Raw genomic sequence first — 17746 nt, forward strand, 5'->3', positions numbered from 1 at the left:
AAGATAATTTCCGCCAGATACCCTCAAGTATCATCTGACACCAGGATTTTTCTTAGGAATTGTATTAAATTTCAGCTTCTTATAATTCTACATTCCTGCAACTTTCTAGACCTTTGCAGCATTTTTGCTCTGGTAGCTTCCCAGCTCCAATTCTGGTTACTTGGAAAGAGAAGGGAAATGAAACCAAAGAAACAAAAAGACTAATGCAAAGAATTCTACTCAAATGCCCAAACTAACTTGATTAAAGTATCTTTGGAAAAATGTTGATAATTTATACTTATTTTTAGATATTCCAACTAGGAAAAAATTGTGAAATGAATTCTACAGTGGAAAAGGCTATTTTCTTTTTCATTATCTCAGTAAATGTTAATGCATTAAAATCAATGTCATTGCTGTGAGTAGGTGGATTTTTAGTAATGAATTGAGGAGTATTGTGGATACTCTTTTTCTCCAAAACGACCTTCCCCAGTGTCTGATTGCGAGGCCTGAAATCCCAATCATGAGAACTGTCATCTGTGGTAAGGACTGCCTTCTCCCTGTGGTTCTCTTTTAGAACTCCAGTATTCCTGAGAGTGAAAAAAGTGATAAACACATATATATTTCCTTCCTGATATGGAGATATCTTGGGCATCCTGAGAACTTGGAGGAATTGGTGAGGAGAAGGATAAAATGCCAGACATATTAAATGGACATTTATTGAGTGCTTACTACATTCTCTAGCAATGTCCAAAAATTTCTATGATGATGAACATGTTGTGTATCTATGCTATTCAGTACAGTAGATGCCAGCCACATGTGACTACTGATTACTTGGAATATGGCTTGTGTGACTGAAGAACTGAATTTTAAATTTAATTTTAATTAATTTAAATATTTTTTTTTAAAAGATTTTATTTATTTATTTGACAGAGAGAGACACAGCGAGAAAGGGAACACGAACAGGGGGAGTGGGAGCGGGAGAAGCAGGCTTCCCGCAGAGCAGGGAGCCCGATATGGGACTCGATCCCAGGACCCTGGGATCATGACCTGAGCCGAAGGCAGACGCTTAACCGCCTGAGCCACCCAGGCATCCCTAATTTTAATTAATTTAAATTGATTTAAATAGCCACATATAGTTAATGGCTACTGTATTGGACATCACATTTCTAGACATTGTGCTAAACATTATACATTTCTTATTTAATCTTCACAACAACTCCATGAAATAGGCAATATTTGCTCTCTTGGACAAAATCTGGGAACTGAAGTTCAGATAAATGAAGTAATTTTTTTTGTGTATCCTACATGTATGAGTGGTAGAGTGGGATTTGGGCCCAGGTCTGAAACTGCCTCTCTGAAAATAAAGTTTCTCACTCTTTGTGTTGCCAAGTCTTAGCTGCCATCTTCAGAGACTGCCTTTCTTCCAGCTGCTGTGGAGGAAATAAAGGATCATGAAATTAAAAAATATATACAGTTATTTCATCTTATTTGAAAGTAAAGTTGACCCTTGTACAACATGAGTCTGAACTGCAAGGGTCGGCTTATACATGGGTATTTTAAAGTATAATACTGTAAATGTATTTTCTCTTCCTTAACATTTTCTTAATAACGTTTTCTTTTCTCTAGCTTATTGTAAGAATACAGGATAAAATACATATAACATATAAAATATGTGTTAATCGAATGTTTATGTTATCAGTAAGGCTTCCAGTCAACAGTAGTTAAGTTCTGGGGGTGTCCAAAGTTACATGTGGATTTTCAGTTGTGTGAGGGGTCACTGCCCCTAACCCCTATATTGTTCAAGGGTCTATTGTATAGTAATTTCTCTAGTGAAGGGCACTATGTAACTTGAGAGATTCTTTTTTTAAAGGCTGAAAAAAGTTTTATTTTAAGAGCTGTTGCTCTTGGGCTTTAATAAAACAATCAAATTAACTAGTCTGCCTCAAAAGAAATCTTGATCTTACTGCTGGGTATCCTAGTCCTGGAGCCTGACTACTGAGAATAGTCTATTCTGCCAGTGAGGCCTCAACTGTTATTACTGAAAATTTACTAGCCTTGAGTTGCCTGAGAGAGGGGACTGATTAATAGAAATCTATTGCATATATGATTTCGTCTCTCTCGGTAGTAATAAAAATGCAGAGAACATCACCAACTTATGAATGGCTGTAGAAGTGATTTCTAGTTCTACTTTCTTATCTTTTAGACATTAAAAAAAAATTTTATTATGTTATGTTAATCACCATACAATTACATCATTAGTTTTTGATGTAGTGTTCCATGATTCATTGTTTGTGTATAACATCCAGTGCTCCATGCAGTACGTGCCCTCTTTAATACCCATCACCAGGCTAGCCCATCCTCCCACCCCCCTCCCCTCTAGAACCCTCAGTTTGTTTCTCAGAGTCCATAGTCTCTCATGGTTTGTCTCCCCCTCCGATTCCCCCCCTTCATTTTTCCCCTCCTACTATCTTCTTCTTCTTCTTCTTTTAAACATATAATGTATTATTTGTTTCAGAGGTACAGATCTGTGATTCAAGTCTTTCACAATTCACAGTGCTCACCATAGCACATACCCTCCCCAATGTCTATCACCCAGTCACCCCATCCCTCCCACCCCACCCCCCGCTCCAGCAACCCTCAGTTTGTTTCCTGAGATTAAGAATTCCTCATATCAGTGAGATCATATGATACATGTCTTTCTCTGATTGACTTATTTCGCTCAGCATAAAACCCTCCAGTTCCATCCATGTCATTGCAAATGGCAAGATTTCATTCCTTTTGATGGCTGCATAATATTCCATTGTATATATATACCACATCTTCTTTATCCATTCATCTGTCGATGGACATCTTGGCTCTTTCCATAGTTTGGCTATTGTGGACATTGCTGCTATAAACATCAGGGTAAACGTACCCCTTTGTATCCCTACATTTGTATCTTTGGGATAAATACCCAGTAGTGCAATTGCTGGGTCACAGCAACCTCTTAGACCTCAGCTGCAGCAACTTCTTCCTAGAAACATCGCCAAAGGCAAGGGAAGCAAGGGCAAAAATGAACTATTGGGACTTCATCAAGATAAAAAGCTTTTGCACAGCAAAAGAAACAGTCAACAAGGGCGCCTGGGTGGCTCAGATGGTTGAGCGTCTGCCTTCGGCTCGGGTCATGATCCCGGGGTTCTGGGATCGAGTCCCACGTCGGGCTCCCGGCTCGGCGGGGAGCCTGCTTCTCCCTCTGACCCTCTCCCCTCTCATGCTGTTTCTCTCTTGCTCGCTCTCTAAAAAATAAATAAATAAAATCTTTAAAAAAAAAAAAAACAGTCAACAAAACCAAAAGACAACGGACAGAATGGGAGAAGATATTTGCAAATGGCATATCAGATAAAGGGCTAGTATCCAAAATCTACAAAGAACTTATCAAACTCAACACCCAAAGAACAAATGATCCAATCAAGAAATGGGCAGTAGACATTTTTAATAAGTTAATGGAAGCAACAAATTGCTCTATTCCTGTGCCACTCAGGAGAGGCAAAATAGGTGGCTCTTTGAACTCCAGAACCGTTCAACTTCAGAATGGAAGGCCAGAAGATTATTTTTATGGGAAATCAAACTTTCTTAGCGAAAGCTAAAAACCCCTTAGTAAGAGGGTTTTTTTCAATGTTATTCTAATCCTAACTCTTCCACTCTCAGTAATTACACTGTGGTTAATGAATGGCCATTTCTTGCAGTTCTGAATTCCCCTCTTTAATCCTGATTCTAGCTTTAATACCCTCCGTTGGATGGTCTCACCTTCCATTTAATTCCCTTATAATTTTAATTTGCATTGTTTTTTTAGTCAAATAGTTTCACATCTATTTGCTTTAGTAAAGTTTCAGCTCTGGAAGATTATATTTCATGTTCTAGAATTTATCTGTGAGCTCAGCTTAGAATGTTGAATATCATTTGCTTTTTTACAGAACTGGGAAATTATAGGGTTGATGACACAGGAACCACATCTCACTGAAGATGAAATATGTGAGTTTTCTCCTCGCTTTTTAGCAAATTATTTACAATTTTCCCCCAAAGTGGGTTTTTTGTTGTTGCTGTTTTTACTTGGTAAAGTTCACTTTGTGCTTTCCAGACCCTAGATTTTGTAGGTATTTGTTGCTGGGACTTTTGTCTTAATGAAGTCTGGCAGCATCTCTTGAGGTGAGACAACCAATTTTACTTTTGCTCTGGCACTGAGTCCAGCCATCTGCTGTAGGTCTGACTTTCAAACACAAAGGGAAAACACAAAGTATAGCCAACATGGTGGTGACAGCTGGTGGGAAAAAAGAATCATTGTGTTTGACTGTGTCCTTTGGTAACAGACCAGGAGGTGAGCCAAATACATTATATTATCTCAAATATGGATGCCTGCAGGTTAGTTGGAACTTTAATTTCTGACTCACCCACCTTATTTCCACTTCTTGGAGGAAACCCCTTTTTGTCACACATTGTCATATCCACATGTTCTTGGACAAGGGAACTATATAGACCAACATCAAAGTAGATATTCCACTAAACAGAGTGCCTTGCATTTAACCAATGCCTTGTGGATGTGCTATTTGTTTCACCCTATGTGTATGTATTTTTTTTAAAGATTTTATTTATTTGACAGAGAGAGCACAAGTAGGCAGAGCGGCAGTCAGAGGCAGAGAGAGAAGCAGACTCCCCACTGAGCGGGGAGCCTGATGCGGGACTCGATCCCAGAACCCTGGGATCATGACCTGAGCCGAAGGCAGAAGCTTAACGACTGAGCCACCCAGGTGCCCAGCCTATGTGTATTTTTAAACCAGAAATGATCACAGACAGAATTTGTATATTTTAGGGCAAATGGTTATCTTAGAGATATTACTTCAATACTTTAATTTTTTTCTCCATTAAAAAATTCCATACTAATTAATATCTAAGTAAGGGGGAATTTAATTAATTAGTTAATTAATTTTAAGATTTAAATTAAATTAACATATAGTATATTATTAGTTTCAGAGGTAGAGTTTAGTGATTCATCAGTTGCCTATAACACCAGGTGCTCATTACATCGAGTGCCGTCCTTAATGCCCATCACCCAGTTTACTTCATCCCCCCCCCACCTTCCCTCCAGCAACCCTCAGTTTGTTTCCTATAGTTAAGAGTATCTTGGGAAAATTTATTTTAGATGATTAAATTTACATTTGAACAACTGGAATTTTATTTCAAATCATCTGGAGTAAATCATATTCTATGTCGGTTTTTACAACTAATTAAGTTGTTTCAATTTTTTGGTTTTATTTTTTAGTAAGCAAATGAAGCTATGGCAGATCCTTGAACATAGTTAATTATTGAAAGCTGCCTTATATTTAAAGAAACACCATATTAGGATTGGGGTGAGGTAGGTGTAGAGATAAGAGATTGACATCAACCTTAAAAGACAAGGTCATTTCTTGCTTCCCATTTTGGAAAGTGTCTGGAATTCATGGTAATTTGGTTTTCAACTCTGTATTTGGAAACTTAGTTTTGTCTTTCCCCAAAGGTCAATATAAAGAACGCATTTTCTGCCAAGAGCCAATCAAACAGGAGCGTGCGATCAATGAAAGAGGTGGTTAAAAACCTACTTCATTTTCTTCCCTTGGAGAAATATAAAATGCTTATTCACTAAATATGAAACCAAGTTATCTATTATTCACCACAAACCTTTTCTGGAGCAAAGTACAGCATAAATTATTTATTTTGCATTATGAAATAAAGTTAAAAGTTATGTGAGAAAGGAAGGCACTTTAGAGTAAATGAGAATGGGAGAGATGCAGGAGATAAGGAGATACATATATATATATATATATCTTTATCAAGAGAGATTGATTTAGAGGAAGAAGAGGGAAAGAAAGAAAATGTCTGGATTATTTTTTAAAATTTATTTACTTGAAAGAGAGAGAGAAGGAGAGAGAGAGAGAGAGAGAACGAGCAGGGGGAAGAGCAGAGGGAGAGGGAGAAGCAGGCTTCCCGCTGAGCAGGGACTCAGATGCCGGGCTTCATCCCAGGACCCTGAAATCATGACCTGAGCTGAAGGCAGATGCTTAACTGACTAAGCCACACAGGCGCCCCATGGATTATTTATAAGTATGAACTTATGTCCCTGGTAATGGTTTGTCCCATTGTTAACCTGGGACTACTATCAGGGTTAACTAACGTCTCTTTAAAATTTTCCATTAAAATTCTTGATTTTATTTTTCATTCAACAATTGAGTATATACTGAGGATTTACTAGTTGCAAGGCAATGTGATGGGGTATGGGGAATCATAATATTTGGTGAGCAAATACCATATGCCAGATGCTAGACAAAGACTTTTTTGTAGGTTTTGTTTAATCTTTACAACAATCCTGTGAGGTAGGAGTTACTGCTTCTTCTCACTGTATATTACATGTAGAGAAAATGGGATGTGGAGAAGTTAGAGCTGATAAAAAAAAATTTTTTAAAGTGTTCTGATTTTTGTTGTATAAGTATACCTATCATGGCTGATTTCCAGCTATCAACAGTTTAATAGTTGGCTTGCAAAATTTCTGAATATTAAACTATTTGTGAGTGCAGGTATGAGCTGGCTTCAGTACACCACTGAAGGTGATTGTCTGCCTGTCCTCAAAATACTTAAAATCCAGTAGGGAAGATAAGACTATGTAATGCCACTGGAAAATAAGAGGAACCAGATAAGGTGGTATGGAAGTTTATAGCAGAGATACATTTTCACTCAGCTGTTTTTCTTGTAATTTAAATTTGCAGTTAGAGAAGGTTCTATGATGGGGACATTTCAACTGTATTTTGAGGAATGGGTACGATCTGATGAGGTGGAATTAGGGACAGCACAGCTGTAGGGGTTGGAAAAAGCATGATCAACCACTGTGCAATGTTCCTAAGCTTTTCTCATTCTTAAAGTGTGCTTTTGGCTGTGAAGTAGCAATACCCTAGTAGTCCACAAGGTGGAGGAATAACTCTATCTTTTTCTCATTTTAAATGCAAATAACGGAATACCCATTTTACATAAACTGGACAAGAAATTTTTCTCTGTTGAAAATAAGGAAAAGTTAAAAAATGATTGTGGGAATCATGATGAGGAATTTCAGAGAAATGCTTTCTTTTGCTGTGTAGTGTTAGATTCACATTTATATACAATCTAAGAGAATTTCATATTCAAGATATAACCTAGGTAGGTATGGAATTCAGAGTGAATAAGTTTGATGAAGATACAAAGTAAATTCATTCACCAGATCTGAATGGCTAAAGTGTGCCAGTCCCTATGCCATGTGATTTTTACCTGTTACACTTTGTATCTGGATCTCATTATATCTAGATCTGCCAATAGTCACAAAAATGCAACTTAACCAATTATAGTACAAGTTTTAAAATGTGTTGTTGTTTTTATCAATAAAACTTATTTGATGCCGGAGTTATTTATAATGAATACTCGTTTACAGCATTTGTTTATTTAGTTATTCAACACACGTTTGTTGAGCACCTGCTGTGTGTTGTCCATTGTGCTATGTGCTATTTTAAATGGTCATTTAGTTCGCAGAGTGCTGCTGCTGGAAACTTTACAACCAGGTATTTTACCCCACATGGATGATAGCTCCAAAGAAAATGGGTTTAAATTAAGAAAAATGGTAGATCCATTCTACTGCACCAGAAAAAGTAGTGGAATGGGTGATGGAAGGTAGGTTAATGTGGCGGGTGGTTCTTCTGAGGAAATCTTCAAGAACAGAAGTGGTGTAATTAAAACATAGACTTGCTTCAAGGCAAGGCCTAGCCCTGTCTTGGGTTCTTTTCAGTCTTATTTCAGGTTTCTAAATGTTGGAAGAGTAACCTCAGCACACCATCTGTGAGTGACCAGTCTACATCAGAGTGGTGCAAATGGTTCTTTCTCTCACAGAGCAAGTTTTCTCAGCCTCATAGGACAGGCCTGAAGATGTAACTAGGAACGAAATGTGGGACATGGGAACTGGAAACTGTTTTTTAAGTGCTAAGAGCCGAAGATGTGTAGATTACTGCCCCCATCCCCAAGTGAGCCTGTCTCAGCCTTCAGCTATCCTGTGACCTTTGCTTGGAGTTTCCCGGGCTTCCTTTCTGTCATTAGCCTCCTCCCCATCTCTACTCCCAAGCCCCTAGTTGTTTTTAATCTAGTTCAGTTCTGGTTTGACTGAGATAAGGTGAAAATAGCCCTTATTCTGATTGTAATGTCATTATATCCCACTGGGACAAAATTAGGCTACGTATTGTAGCAGAAAAAGCTGGATGAATGAAGAATGAGATAGAGTTGGAAGAAAGAACAATAAATCTCTGTGGGCCTGGGATCCTTCTTGATTCTCACAGATAAACAATAAATAAGAAAAGAACAAAATAAAGGGAAGTTTGTAGGTTCAAAGCCTTCTTTGGTAGGTGGAAATTAAATTTTATTTAGAAATAGAGGGCTGCAAAGGGGCTCCTGGGTGGCTCAGTCAGTAAGGTATCCAACTCTTGGTTTTGGCTCAGGTCATGATCTCGAGGTTGTGAGATCAAGCCCTGTGTCAGGCTCTGTGCTCAGCATGGAGTCTGCTTAAGATTCTCTCTCCTTCTTCCTCTGTCCCGCCCCCCGCTCTCTCTCTCAAATAAATAAATAAATCTTTAAAAAAAAATAGAGGACTGCATAACTTGTAGTTTTTGAGGTGATTATATGGTAATACTAAGCTAGGTTAGAGGGACTAACTACATGTTAACCCTACAGGAACAGCTAACTGTTTTGGGTTGGAGGCCAATCATAGTAATTCTTTCAGAATCCTTCCACATACTCAAAAGCTTTAGGATATTTATTTTTTAAGTGGAAAAATGTGCAAAACAATAATTTCTGCTTCTTTATTCTTTGCTTAAAGCTCATGATATTTTTGTGCTATGCCATGAGGGAAATTCTGTCCATGCACACATAGTTTTTCCACTTGTCAGTACTATTTGCATACTGCTCACACAGATTCACTGAGATTGGGGATCTGGCATTATGCCTCAACAGTGAAGCAATTAAGAATTTGGTTTATATCATTGTATATTCCTCACCTTTCCTAGGTGTTTTTTGGTGAGGTAGTTTTAAATGGTCTTAGACCTGTATTGAAGGTAGTAGGTGCCTGAACTCTCAAGGATCATTATTTTGCTTTTACATGGAATCATCTTTAAATTTTTCATACCACTGTTGACTTGGGATAGGGACCTCAGAAGGTGAGGAGAAAAGAAAGCATGTATATTAGAATAGCTGCATGAATTATCCAAATCCATGAACTATCAAAAGTCTTCTAAAACATCCTATTTCCCTGTACTAGATTTGCTAATTTAAGCGTTGCTTAGTTGATAATAATGGAATTTTCTAACCACAAACAATTGGTTGATGCAGAACTAACCATGGTGACAAGGAAAAAGGACACCAAGCTTGAAATCCATTGTTCCCAAAATACACTGAGGCACCTGGGGCCACTGAAGACAACTCATAGGGATACTGCAGGATATTTTAAATGTTCAAGGGAAACACGGTGATATACCAGTTACTGCTCTGGGATTGTTCACAGTTTCAACATTAGATCATACTACATTCCTTTTGATTAGGTAGTATCTTCAGGAAGCTGGGTTTTTGGTGATTACTGTTTTACCAAGCAGGTACCATTGACAATAATTGTGTGACAGGAAATGAGAGTGACAGTTTTCAACTTGATTCCAAGGCTTGAGAAGTTGTGCAGTAGACACACATTATCACATTAGTAAGTAAATGTGGTCAAGATTAAAATAATTTTTTTTTCAATTTGTGTGAATTGACCTTCCAGATGGCGATTAAGTAGATGGGACATAAATAGTTATTAAGTTGTTTGTACCTAGCAGAACTCTTAATGTATTTCTTCTGGCCTAGGAATGTCATGAAAGAGTAAATCAGACAGTAAAGGTTACCATGAATCAAAAAGTTTGGCAACCAGTAGTTTAAATTGTTTTTAAAAGTTGGTTTGGGTAGCCTTTTTTTCTTCTAAAAAGCTCTTGTATTTTTTTTCCATCATTTTATCTAAATGTACAAATGTAATCATCTGCCTTTTTTTTTTTTTTTTTTAATAAGTAGTCTCCATGCCCAGCATGGAGCCCAGTGCAGGGCTTAAACTCACAAGCCTGAGATGAAGACCTGAGCTGAGATCAAGAGTTGGACGCTAGGGGCGTCTGGGTGGCTCAGTCGTTAAGCATCTGCCTTTGGCTCAGGTCATGATCCCAGAGTCCTGGGACTGAGCCCCGCATCGGGCTCCCTGCTGGCGGGAGGCCTGCTTCTCCCTCTCCCACTACCCCTGCTTGTGTTCCTGCTTTAGCTGTCTCTCTCTGTCAAAAAAAAAAAAAAAGAGTTGGATGCTTAACTGACTGAATCACCCAGATGCCCCTCATGTATCTATTTTTAAAAGTATTTTATTCTGTTTCTCTTAGCTTTCCTCTTCCTTCTCCTCTACCTTCTCATTTCCCTACCAGGCAGCTCATTAGCAACCTAGTATATATCTTTTTATATTTGTCAAGGATATGCTTCTGTAAGATATATATATACATATTAACTTATTTAAACATGTAAGCCTGGGAGGGGTCACTGTTTTATGAAAATAAGAGCGTGATAGTTACAAAAGGCAGGTGACATCCAGTATTATTATGAAAATAATTTTAACTTTCCAGACCCCTGGTAATGGTCTCAGAGATCCTAGGGGCCTGTGGGCCACACTTTGAGAACATTTGCAATGGATATGTTTCTACAATAAGTGAAAATAAATCTGGATTGCAGTGATATACAATAGCAATGTTCTTTTTTTTTTTAAGTTCCATGTAAATATTTCATGTGTAAAAATGCTTGATGATTTTTATCTGTTGTACATAGTTTGATAAAAGAATGTGTGTTGAGTGTTATGGTACATGATGATTGATCTTAAGATTTTTTATTTGTTTTATTGATACTGATTAAATATCTTTTGAACTTACAATTATTTTAAATGTTTTACTGTGTGAAATTTATATGAAAATTTATATCCTCATTGCATTTTCTCTTTTGGAACTTGATTGTTGTTCTGATGAAAATGAATTATAAACAATAACACTTTTAAGCATCATTTTTATTCAACATTTTGTTAAGAAAATAAGCCAATCATATTTTTTTCAAATAAGTCATTTTTCATTCCAGAAATAAAAATTGTTTCACTTTGCACTGATTTCTGTTCAGCATCAAAAGGCATTCTAGGCTGTTACCACTTTGTACAGTATTAGAAGATGTTCTTTACTAATACGGTTTTTGCTTGTTTTCCTATAGATTCAGAAAATTCATGTTTATAATATTCAAAAGGAACACTGAGAAACTATCCTAATTTTATAGTCTTTTAATTCTGAGTATTTGTTTTTAATACTTTATTAAAAAGTCTTGCATTAAAAATACCAAGAAACTATACACTTATTATTTAAGAAATGTAATGTACTGACAATAAAACCAAAGAGAAAGCTAAGCACTTTTTTTTTTAAGATTTTATTTATTTATTTGAGAGAGAGAATGAGATAGAGAGAGAGCATGAGAGGGGGGAGGGTCAGAGAGAGAAGCAGACTCCCCGCTGAGCAGGGAGCCCGGCGTGGGACTCGATCCCAGGACTCCAGGATCATGACCCGAGCCGAAGGCAGTCGCTTAACCAACTGAGCCACCCAGGCGCCCGAGAAAGCTAAGCACTTTAAAAGTAGAAGTAACTATGTAATTTGGGAATATAATAAACTGTTGATAGTCTTAAGGTGTCTCTTAAAGATTGTGCAATATATTCTTGCTGCATACTGTGATGTGGGCCAAGTCAGTGGATACTGCATTTATTTCTTATCTTTCACTAGTATGGCAGGCTCACTTAGGGTTTCTTTTCTTTTTTTTTTTTTTAAAGATTTTGTTTATTCATCTGAGACACACAGAAAGAGAGAGAGCATGAGCAGGGAGAGAGGCAGAGGGAGAGGGAGAAGCAGGCTCCTCGCTGAGCCAGGAGCCCAATGTGGGGCTCGATTCCCAGGACCCTGGGATCATGACCTGAGCCGAAGGCAGACGCGTAACCATCTGGGCCACCCAGGGGCCCCTAGGGCTTATTTTCATGATGCTTCCTGACAATTGTCTTGAATTAATGAATTTAAATTATAATGGATACTTTTAGTAAATCTTTCTGCTTGTTGCATTAGTATTATAAGATTTATTAATCAGTATAGAAGTATTTTGACATTTTACCAGTTCTGGCAAATATCAGATGAATATATCAATTCTAACCTTTTTGCATTCATGGAAGTATTATTATTCATTCCTCAAATAGCTGCTGATCACTTACCAAAAATGAGGCACTTTCACTTACGAAATATGAGTTACAAACATGTGTATGACTCAGAATGTGTCCTCAGAAAGTTTGTAATCTATGATATATCAACACAAGAAAATAGAGTATATGGAAGAAAAGGCTAAATACTAGAAAAGAAGTATTAATAATATAAAATTTGCATTCATGGAGAGATACTAGTTTTGTCTGGGAAATTTCATTGTCAAAGATTGAAACCATATATATTTTTCCTTATTACAACAATATATTCTAATTGTGAAAAATTCATAAACTCTAGGCAGTCACAAAGAAGAAAAATCGCTCATAATTTTAAATTTCACTTAACAATTACTATCATTAATATTTTGGTATTTGGTTTTAGCCACTTCATTATTTTAAGTAGATTCTTTTGAAAAGTGCTTTGTAAAGATACTCATTCCAGTTACAGTTCTAGGAATAATGCAGATATTAAATACAGCCCTTAGTACTGATGGTTTTGGAAGAGGAAACACTACTAGGTCAAGTTACTTTAAGTATAAGTAGTTTTATGGACAATAGTGATTTGGCCATGATTATGGCTTTAACTTTACAGTTGTGCCCAAGACATCTGAAAGAGAATGCAGCTCTCTCACTTGCTGGCTTAGGGGTAGGAGAATCTTATTCATGGAGTTCTAAGAATGTGATAAGTTCTACTCAGAAACAAAAGTAAACCTTATCTTACTTCACAGAAGAGAAGGACTGTCAGCTGATTCTTAGAGACAGTATTATACATGAGAGGTGAAATCTTAGCACATCTACTATTAAAAGTAGGTCCATATAAAAGTTATCAGTTAAATCTTTGTAATTTAAATTGGCGTTTGCTTATTGAGATACTTTTTCCATTCATAGGAAAATATTAAACAATTCATTTTTCTTAACTTTTTTTCATTTAAAAGCATCATGTCACAGATAACCTAAAATATCAAGTGATTTGTGCTTCTTTATATTTGGAACCTATTTTTTTCCCCAGTAGATCTGTCTCCCTTCCCTGTTTACTATTTATTTATTTATTTATTTATTTATTTATTTGGCTCCATGCCCAGCATGGTGCCCAACTGGGGCTTGAGCTCACGACCTGAGCTTATATCAAGAGTCGGATGCTTAACCAGCAGAGCCACCCAGGTACCCCTCTGTTTACCTTTTAAATAATTTTTGATACTAGTGTGAATTCCTTGGAGGAGCTAGCTTAAAAAATTTTTGGTGTCAAGAAAATATCACACTGGAGTGAAAGATGGGTGAAAGATAGTATTTCAAGTATTCACATGTAGGTAATGGAAAGCTGATAGCAGGGCCACCAGTATGCAAAATGAAAAAGGGTTCCTTTCCCATCTTCTCTTAGCATTCCCCATTCTTAGCTCCCTCTTGCTATTTTTCCTATGGTCCCTTTCTGGTGGGTGGCACCTTCTCCTGTCCTGTTTATATGATGGCCAATACTTAGACTTACGCTTTCTCCCTTTATTAAAGTGAAACCCATACTGTTGGCCATTTTCTTGGTTATCATGTCGAAAATAAGCCAGTGGGCTGATTTCCCCAAAGATGTTAGTATTTTAGGATATTTAAATTTGTTAATCTTTTACTCCTATTTGAATTTTGACAAAGGTTTCTAGAGAGGCAAAGCTTTAAACTAAGATGGAAAAATGTTTAATGCCAAATTTTCAGATGGCTTGGAGAAAGTATTTGGAGACAGGGCTAACATTATAGATCCTTCAGTTCATCCTATAGACAACCAGACAGTTCCAGTTGAATACATACTTCTGTTTTGAAGAGAATAGAAGAGGAAAGTGCTATTTGTGTCTTTTAATGCAAATAGCCATGTGGAAATTCCCTTTCTGCAAGGTTTTATAGACTTTATTGTTGTCTCTGGAAGTTAAATGTGGGGACAATTTTCCTGAAGAGATTTGAAGTAAAAGGAACATACTTGTAGCCGATTTGCAAGCCTTCTTTCTGTAGTGATTTCTATATCTCTAAGACTCTAAAGATCCTCAAGGAAAAGGCACCAAATGCAGAGTATCAATTACTTTCACATCCACAGTTTGAGCTCCTAAAATGGCATAATACGCAATCTGAGAAAGAGAGGCAGTCATCTAATTCTTTTTTTTCTCAGAGTGGAGAAGTATGTGCATGATTACAGATTGAGCCTTTAGGAGAGCAATAAAAATAGCTCTGACAGCCATTTCCAATAAAAAAATAATTTTTCATTGGGCAGAGTATTGAATCAATAAAGACATTTTTGGAGTTCTTGTTTGGCGCAGTATGTTTGGAGATATTATATCTCCAATAGCAGTTACGGGAGAAAGAATACATGATTGATGCAGGACAAAAAACCAGACACCTTATTTTAAGAGAAGTGCTTTATGACTTTTAAGTTTTAAAATGAGATTTTCTTTAAAGATTTTTTTTTAAATAAGAATTGACTAAGCAACAGTTCTGTCATCCTCCACTCTTGTGTGGCTATCATTTTCACCAAAAGTGCCATTTAGTGTAAAAGGGTTGAAATTGTAATAACTGTGGTCTAAGAGCCATTCATGGTGCTGTAAGGATTTTCTTCCCACTCTTAGTACCAACTAGTTATGTTTCTTTGCTCTGATAAAACAAGAATTATAGACTAGAGAAATTGTGGAAGATTTGTGTGAATCAATTTTTGATTTTAATTAATGACTATGGAAATTGGAAATAGAAGTGCATTAATTCTAGATCCTTTCCCCCTGTATGTTTCTTCATTTTAAACAACAAGGTTTTAAATTCTTAGTATTCTATTTTATTAATGGCCAGGTATTACTTCTGGTATAACTGCAATAAGACTCTCCCCCAACCACTCCACTCGTGATTTGCATGTGATTTCTTTCTATGGCTAAATAAGTTCATCGATTTTATGTTTCACGGAGATTAGTAGTTTAACAAAATAAGAGATTATTGATTCTAATTTTTTCTACATTGTTATTGGATTTAGTTGTCTTTTTAACTAAAAGAGAGTCTTTAAAGATGTTTTCTCTTTGCTCTAAACAACATTAAATAAAATGTACAGTGATAATGACAAATCAGGCATGTTAAATAAACAAGATTAATATTGTGGGATTTTTCCAAAAGGCCAAAGCCAGTCTCTAAGTACCCGTTTAATTTTCTGTATTCTGGCTATAATATTGAATTGTGTTTTCTCTATGGAATATTTAATGCTGCCTTTTGAAAAGGAAGTATGTTCACATGGGTAAAAAAATCAAAACAATATAAAAAGTATGTGGTAAGAGTTCTCTTCCTACTCCTCTTCCTACTTTTCTTCTTTTTCTGTTCCCTACACTCTACCTTCCACATAACAACTTTTACCAGTTTCTTGTAAATCTTTGTTATTTTTTATGTAAATACGTATATTTATTCTCTCCAGCCCAGTTTTCCCCCTAAAAGTTCACTTAGTATATAGACTGTTCTGAATCTCTCTGTTATTTCTTTTAATTATTTCTCTCACTCCTGAACTGTAAACATTTTCACTAGACTTTTTGGCCTTTTAGTTAGACAAACCTATATTTGAGTCCTGGCTCTACTACTTACTAAGTGTGCAACCTTGGGTTAAATGTGAGTTTCCAGTGACTTATTTTTTTGTTGTTGTTTTTTTTTTTTTAAAGATTTTATTTATTTATTTGAGAGAGAGAGAGAGAATGAGATGGAGGAGGGTCAGAGGGAGAAGCAGACTCCCTGCCAGGCAGGGAGCCCGATGCGGGACTCGATCCAGGGACTCCAGGATCATGACCTGAGCCGAAGGCAGTCGCTTAACCAACTGAGCCACCCAGGCGCCCTCCAGTGACTTATTAAAATGGAAGAAACAGTACCTATGACATAGGGTTGCTGTGAGATTTAAATGAGGTAATACACAGCCAGTAGTAGCCTCTGTTGGGCAATCAATATATGTCCCTTTACTCTGGCCTTTTCTTTCTCCCAAAGTGCAGTCACCCTTTTCCATCATCTATTCCCTGAATTAAAGCTACCGTAACCTCACAAGTAGTTTCCCTGTCTCGAGTGTAGCTCCTGTCCATCCATCCTTCACGCTGCAAGTAGAGTGGTCTTGCTGTGTCTTCTATCCTCTGCACAGAGGATATACTTCAAAGAGCATGTGATACTCTTCATGATCTAGGTTCTTCTTACTGGTTCACCCTTGTTTTATGCATTTCCTCTTCTTCTCTACTGTATATGTATTTTTCTCTGCCCAGAGTTCTCAGTCCCTGTTTATCCACCTGACAAGCTATTGTAGGTTGAACTGTGCCTGCACTCCCGCCAGCCCCCGCCCCGCCAAAAAAAAGAATGTTGAAATCCTAACCTCCAGCACCTGTGATTTTATTTGGAAATAGGGTCAAGTTAAAATGCGGTTATTAGGATGGGTCTTAATTCAATAAGATGTCTTTATAAAAGGGGTAATTTGAACACAGAGACAGATACACACAGGAAGAATACCATTTTAAGATTGGAATTATGCTGCCATAAACCAAGAAACTACCAGAAGCTGGGAGAGGGGCCTGGAACAGATTCTTCCTTAGCACCTTCAGTGGGACTATGGTCCTGCCAACATCTTGATCTTGGCCTTTTAGCCTAGAACCATGAATAAATTTCTGACGTTTAAGCCAACCAGCTTGTGGTATGTTGTACAACAACCTCAGGAAACTAATACACAATCTTTAAAATTTTCATCTCAAATGTCGCCTTCTCTGTAAAACTTTCCTGACCTTCCTCCCATATAAAGCGTTCCTGCCTCTGTGTTCTTTTTTGTTTTCTCTATCAGATTATCTTGTTTTATTAAAAATTATAAGTTAAGGTAGTTTACATTAAGTACTTCTAGACCCTGAGCTACTTGAAGACAGGCATCATGTGTTTTCATCTTTGAATTCCCTGTGGCCCGTAACACACAGTATGGATTAAGTAAACCTAAGTTAAAGCTTTTTTAAAAACTCTAAGGTGTTCTTGTCAGAACCTTGGTTCCATTAGCAGTGCATTTTTATAAAATGCTTCTTGGAATTGTTCTTTTCTACAGATGGATATTGTCACCTATTATATATGTTTTTACTGCAGTTGAGTCAAATCCTTTAAAGAATATAGCTTTAAGGATTCTTTAAAGTTATCTTTAAGATATTGTCCAAATTCCCCTTAAAATCTTAAAAAAATATTCCCTTAAGTATAGTATATACAGTTTTTTGGTATGTACCATCTGGTACGCTAGTTTGTATGCATACAAACGTTGAGAATCTTAGGAATTAGGCTCCCTGAATACAGCTGAGAGCTGGGAAAAAGTGGTCCCATTAAAAAAGTTATCTTCCAGCCTGTAGAAGTGGCATACGTAATTTGGCTCATATTATTAGCATCCTCTCAGTGTATAAACAAAATGTTTTTTTCTTCTTGTTGTTGTTT

At 36.8% G+C, this 17746-nt stretch overlaps 1 pseudogene; it reads left to right on the forward strand.

The window, feature by feature from the left end:
* The first annotated feature begins 4263 nt into the window (after positions 1-4263).
* Positions 4264-17746, forward strand: part of LOC110585100 — a 56473-nt pseudogene continuing 42990 nt past the window's right edge.

The sequence above is a fragment of the Neomonachus schauinslandi genome, chromosome 1 (assembly GCF_002201575.2).
Source record: "Neomonachus schauinslandi chromosome 1, ASM220157v2, whole genome shotgun sequence".
In the NCBI taxonomy this organism is placed as follows: domain Eukaryota; kingdom Metazoa; phylum Chordata; class Mammalia; order Carnivora; family Phocidae; genus Neomonachus; species Neomonachus schauinslandi.